Here is a 7,033-nt window from a genome sequence, read left to right as displayed (position 1 = left end):
TAAATTATGTCTTCAGTGACTGCTTCCTGCTGACAAGAGCTGTGGTCCTGGCCTACATAGGGCATGGAGGTCTCTCTGATCTAAGGAAAACAAGGGAATGGGATTTGAGACTGGAACAGAGAGGCTGTTAGCAAATTCTTCCAAAATAGGGGGTAGGCTAGAATCCCTGAAGCATCATTCATCATCTTATTATGCAATTGTATCATTCCAGAAGTGAAGCTGGCAGACTGCTTCTCATATTTCATTGACTCAATTAATGCAGTCCTAAAAATAAGTCAGTTCAGTTAAATTGTTAAGTCTCATTTCAGGAGGCCAAGATGCAGATGGGCTCCCAAAGTGAGACCTATACTGTGTAAACAAGCAGTCTGATATTGAATAAGAGGTATGCCTATGAAAACAGAAGGAAAACAAAGGTTAATGATCACAGCAAATTATAAAAGGTTTTGATTCTGTAAGACTTGTCAGTCCAGAGATTTTTAGATGTAAGGGTAGTTTCTTTCGCTAGAATGAAAGCAAGCAGTGACCATCTGATCTTCCTTATCTGCAGTTTGGATATCTCTGGTGATTAAACTCTACATGGTTTACATAACATCGGTCATTAAGATTGTTTAACTTTGAGCTGTCTCAGGTCCTTTGGCTGTAATTTGCAAGTGCAAAGCTCAGAAAGAAAATTTTAGTTCTCAATAATTTCAAGTCAAAAGATGGGGGAAAATGAAACATCAGTTTGGAAGAATACTAGAAAAAAAATCAGGATCCAATTCAGTTTCTAGGTGAAAAATAAAACTTTAGAGGCTAATATTCACAGCTGTGTATTATAGATTCTATTTTTATTTTTATTTATTCACAGTCAGGGCTAGATTCTATTGAAACATAATTTCCCCCCCTAAAATCACCCTAATTTTTTTTTATCAAAGATAGCCAAATCAAGACTATTTACTTCATTAAGTCCAATTTCCATTTAGACTTACTTGCATAAAACAAGAATAGTAATTGATCATAAAGGCTCTCTTAAATCTGCTTTGCTGGAATCTCATAAGGAACCTCCAGATTGAACTTTAATTAGCCTCTCAGGGCAAAGAAGCCAAACCACATAGTTATCATCGTTTGCCTGAAATACCTATAGATTTGGGTGAATTCCTCAAGTTCTGGGGGTTCCCAAAATGTCTTGAGGTTCTTTCTTTCTGTCTCCTAGGAAGAGACTGCCATGAACCATGTGAATAAGCAAGGTACCAGGCCATCTCGAAGGGGTTTTTATTGGCTTCCAAAGTCAATCTTAATTTATAACTTAAATCTTTCTTGTGACATCCAGAGTCTAGGCATGTCTCTCTACTTACAATCTATTTTAGACTATCTCTTTTCTAGTGTTACAGTATAAATGTTTAGTATCCTATATAATAAAAGCCTAATATTCAAATCGACCGAACGGCGGAACAACTGGTCGCTATGATGCGCAATGACCACCAGAGGGCAGACACTCAACACAGGAACTGCCCTCAGCCCGCAGGCCCCAGGCCAGCAAAGGCGGGTGCCCCCCTCTCCCATAGCCCTGCCAGTAGCCCCACAGATTGGCCCTGATCGCCGGCCAGGCCTAGGGACCCTACCCATGCACAAATTTCGTGCGTCAGGCCTCTAGTATAAAATAAGGAACAGATCAACAAAGAAACAAGTTGAGTTATAACATTCCTTCTATTTTTGAAGACATCAAGTGGTTTTAAAAAACATGATTTTAAGAAGGGAAGAGAGTTTGGCAGAAGGCCATTTATAAAGTTGCCCCAAACCCAAAATGTACCCTTTGAAAGTTGGCACTGGTAGGACAGGCATATAGATATCTATGCTCTATTATAAAGAATAATCCCATATATCTGCATCATCCTGATGTTTTTGTGTGTTAAGATTAGTTTGAGTCAAAGAAACAACCTCGTTGGTACTAGCTTTTTGGTATTTTGGGCATAGGCCAGCTCCTAATTTAGGGAATCAAGCTGTTGCATACATGTTTTAGATTTTGAATAGGTTCAAAATTTTCCATATTTATTCCAGGATCTCTAGAGCAGTAATGTCTGATAGAACTTCCCATATTGATGGAAAGGTTCTAGATCTATACTATCAAATATGGTAGTCACTAGCCTCATGGAACTATTTAGCAATTGAAATGTGGCTAGTTGTATTTGGGGAACTGAATTTTAAATTTCATTTGATTTTAATTACTCTAAAATTAAAATTAACTAGCCTTATGTGGTTCGTGGTTATCATATTGGGAACAGCATGGTACTATCATCTAGGCCAGCGGTTGCCAACCGGTGGTCCGCGGACCACTGGTGGTCTGGTCCGTGAGGTACGAAAGGTTGGCGACTGCTGATCTAGGCTATATCAACCCACTTACTGCCACTTCACTAGGCAACCTTGACTGCCAGGGAGTTAGTCTTTCAATACTTCTGCCTTGCACAATGCTCTTTTTGTAACACTCATTATAGTCAGAGAACACAGTCAGTATAATTTACTGAATTTATAGAGATTTGTGACTAAAATATGATAAACTTTTGGAAATGTTCTATGGATGCTAGAAAAGAAACAGTTTCTCTTTGCAAGGTACAAAATTCAATATGTATTATTCATATATAATATTTTTTTGGTCTTATTTATTCAAATCATAAAGTCATATTAAAGTCTTCCAGTTGTGTTTTTTTTCTCCTGGTATTCCTAACAGTTTTTAACTTTATATTTTTTGATGTTACATTAGATTTGTTTATTCATTATAGATTTACTCCTTTATCACAATAAGCAGGCCTTCTGTATCTTGTTTAATGTTTTTTACTTTGAAATTGACTTTCTTATATAAATGTCATTCCTCCCCCTTCCCCCAATGTTGTTTCCATTTTTTTGATACATATTGACTGGCAATGACTCAACCTAGTGTTCTTTGCACTTTTGAAGCTAATTTTTATTTTTATTACAGTACTAGTTTTAAAAGTCAAAGAGTGGTTAAAGAGTAAATAAAAAAGGGCTCCAACATTACCTTCTCCCTCTCCCCCACTCCTATCCCACTTCATTTCTTCACAAGTGGCCACATTCACTGAGTTGTTTCTTCTACTATTTACTTCCACATTTCTATCTAGATTAATTGAATAATTCCATGACCTGAATGGGCCCTGATTTTTATTCTGGGCTGCCTATCCAATTACAACCCTAAAGATGACAGGGAGACTCAGAGCATCTGAGAGTGGCAATTCCCCGACCATGTCATGCCAACTCAGCAGTGCTTTCAGCAGTGAAAGTCCTAATGAGATGTGAAAGTCCTAATGAGATGTGTAGAGTCGTTACCCAAGGACTCTCACTACTACAATAAGCTGCTGAAGAAGTTGGCCCCTCCAACTTGCCACTTTGCTGTCTGGGGGGCCAGAGGTGCAGTACTCGCCCTGAGGACCATCAACCCAATTGCCCAGAAAGGACCTGGAATCTTGAAGCAGGGAATCGGTCTTTGTGAAATATAATGGTCCCATCTATTTTAAACTAGAGAAATTGGACATCAAGCCAATACTGCTCAGGTTCTGGCAGAACTGAAGGAATATATCACAGAGGTGGATGCTGACTTTGTTCTTTGCGCGAAGTGGTGCAGGCCATGGGACGGTGTGCCATCAAGGTGGAGCAATCTGCAGAACTTTGTGTCATCACATTGCTTGATCTCATCCAGACCAAAGCAAATTATGTGGTCCAAGAGGCGATTATCGTTATCAGGGACATCTTCCACAGATACCCTAACAAGTATGAAACCATCATGGCCACTGTGTGGGCATTTACACTCGTTGGATGAGCCAGACGTTCAAGCCACTAAGATTTGGATTGTGAGAGAATATGCTGAAAGCACTGACAATACGAATGAGAGCTTCCTAAGGGTGTTCACTCTGCTGACTGCCAGAGGTAAGCCGTTCCTCAAGAAACCATCAGAAACACAGGAGCTGGTACTGCAGGTCTTGAGTTTGGCAACACAGGGTTCTGATAATCATGACCTCTGAGATAGGACTATATTTATTGGAGGCTTCTCTCTATGGACCCTGTCACAGCCACAGAAGCAGTCCTGTCTGAGAAGGCACTGACCTCTGAGAAGTTAGATCTCATTGAGCCAACTTTGCTGAATGAGCTAATCTGCCACATTGGTTCTTTGGCCTCTGTGTACTATAAGCCTCCCAATGCTCTTGTGGAAGGAAGTCATGGACTCCATTGCAAACACTTGCCAGTGCATCAAAGAAGCACTGATGCAGGTAGCAGCCCTGTTGGCACCACCACCGTGAACAGCCTTGAGTTATTCTCTTCTCAAAGTGACCTGAGGGGCCTTTTAAACCTTGACCTTGGTCCCCCAATCAATGTGCCACAGGTGTCCTCCATGCAAAGGGGAGCAGTGGATCTCTTGGCAGTGACCTTGGTGGGAGGCAAGGGAGGAAGTCCAGCAGTGGGACAGTCCTTCATCCCATCATCCGTGTGTGCAACCTCTGTTCCTTCACCTACTCCTGTTGTGGTCAGCAGTGGTCTGAATGATCGATTTGAACTCTACAGGGATAGGTATGGCACATGATGGGTATGTGGCTCCTAAGGCTGTCTGGCTGCCTGCAGTCAAGGTTAAAGGCTTGGAGATTTCCGGAACATTTACTCATCAGCAAGGATACATCTATATGGAAATGAACTTCACCAACAATACTCTGCCGCACATGATAGACTTTGCAATCCAGTTTAACAGGCATAACTTCTCCCTCTCAACACCTTGGGCCCAGTCATGAAAATAGAACCGCTAAATAACCTGCAGGTGGCTGTGAAAAACATCGATGTCTCCTACTTCAGCTGCCTTATCCCACCCAATGTGCTTTTTTGTAGAAAACGGCAAAATGGAGTAATTATTGACAATAAAAATGATCTTTAGTTTCAGATAAAGGAATGGCACTTAAATGCTGTTTCCAGCAAGTTGCAAAACAGCATTTATACTATGCCAAGCAGAATGTGGAAGGGTAGGACCATGGTGTACCAATCTCTGAAGCTCATTAAAGGCATGTGGATCTTGGCTGAGCTACGTATCCAGCCAGGAAACCGCAATTATACACTCGCTGAAGTGTAGGGCTCCAGACGCCTCTCAATACCTCTATCAGGTCTACGACAGCATTTTGAAAAACTAATAGACTGGTCACCAAGATTGGTGCAGGCCAAGAACTCTTAACTGGAAGAAATTGTATTGCCATGTAGACTCTGAACCCACCGACCAAGGAAGTAACTAGTCTAACCTGTGCTAACTTTAGGGCACATCCTGCTGGATAGTTTTAGCTTCCTGCAGCTATTTGTAACCACTGCTTCAGTCATTTCCCACCTCTTGCCTCTGCTGCTGCTGACTTGTGGGCTTCTCCATATTGTGCCAATGCTGGAGTTTTTAAGTGCAGTTTGATATTTTGTAATTGAGAGCTCATTTCAAAAGCAGAAAAAGACAAAAAATATTAAAGCAAAAAGTGTCACTTTAAAAACATGCTTAACATTCTTTGGAAGTTGCTCTTATCCTATAGGTTACCAGTTCATCCTCTCTTGTCAAGCAGTAAAACTTCAATCATTTATATATATGTATCTATTTAAAATATGTAACTGAAAATAAATAGCACGTATCTAATATGAAACGGCTAATTCAAGAGAAGTATATTTATAGAAAATATTAACATCAAATAAAGTCTGTTTTACATTTTGATGCAACTTTAGTAGCACTGTAGACTTTCAGACTACATCAAAATTAGGGTTTTATTTCATGTTTGCAGTATAGTGATAACAGCAGTGAAGGAATGCAGTGAGTGATGACGGTGAGGGGATAACAGAGGGTGAGGAGTCTCCTTAAAGCTGACTGTTTTAGTATGGAGCTCCAATACCTGGGATGGGTCAGAAGCATAAATATGAATGTGAAATAGCTAATCTCTTTCATTTTACTGTAAACAGTATGCCCACTTTCCTTACCAAAGTACCCTGCAAACAGGATTCAAATGACCATACTAACTGTTAATCAGTAATGATGCAAGAGTTTTACTAAGAAACTAGGTCATTTGGGAATAAGCAGAATTCCCTGCTATATAGTAGAGTTGAAATCTATTGAATGTATACACACATCTAACTAGATGATCACTCTTTGGCCCAGATCTGAATTAGAATACACGAGCACAATTCCCAAACTGGAAGAGATTAAATATTTTCATCTCCCCATAAATTTTATTATTTATTTATTTATTTATTTTAAAATTCTCACCCAAGGATGTTTTATTTTTTTTTAGAGAGAGGGAGGTGGGAAGGAAGAGGACATCAATGTGAGAGACATCAATCAGTTGCCTCCCACATGTGTCCAATCAGGGATGGAACCCGAAACCTAGGTATGTGCCCTGATCGGGAATCAAACCTGCAACCTTTTTGGTGTACAGGATGCTCCAACCAACTGAGCCACCTGGCCAGGACTTATTTTTTATTTTCAATTTTTATTGAATTTATTGGGGTGACACTGACTAATAACATTATACAGGTTTCATGTGCACAATTCTTTAATACATCATCTGTATATTATACTGTGTGTTTACCACCCAAAGTCAAGTCTCCTGTCACCATTTATCTCCCCTTTACCCTCTTTTACCTTTCCCTCTGGTAATCACCATACTGTTGTCTGTGTCAATGAGCTTTGTAAAAAATTCCTTCACCTTTTTCACCCAGTGCCCTCCTCCTCGAATAGCTGTCAGTCTATGATCTGAGTCTGTTTCTGTTTTGCTTGTCAGTTTATTTTGCTCATTAGATTCCACATATGAGCAAAATTATATGGTATTTGTCTTTCTCTGTCAGGTTTATTTCACTTAGCAGAATACTCTCCAGGTTCATCTATGCTGTCACAAAAAGTAAGATTTCCTTCTTTTTTACAGCTGAGTAGTATTCCATTGTGTAACTGTACCACAGCTTTTTATCCACTCATCTACTGATGGACAGTTGGGATGTTTTCAAATCTTGGCGATTGTAAATAATGCTGTAATGAACATATGGG

At 39.9% G+C, this 7,033-nt stretch overlaps 1 pseudogene; it reads left to right on the top strand.

Moving 5' to 3' along the window:
* The first annotated feature begins 3,134 nt into the window (after positions 1-3,134).
* Positions 3,135-5,159, top strand: LOC102417396 (annotated as a pseudogene).
* Positions 5,160-7,033: the final 1,874 nt, after the last annotated feature.

Source organism: Myotis lucifugus, unplaced genomic scaffold, assembly GCF_000147115.1.
Source record: "Myotis lucifugus unplaced genomic scaffold, Myoluc2.0 scaffold_8302, whole genome shotgun sequence".
NCBI lineage: Eukaryota > Metazoa > Chordata > Mammalia > Chiroptera > Vespertilionidae > Myotis > Myotis lucifugus.
This window is presented reverse-complemented; position numbering and strand designations above follow the sequence as displayed.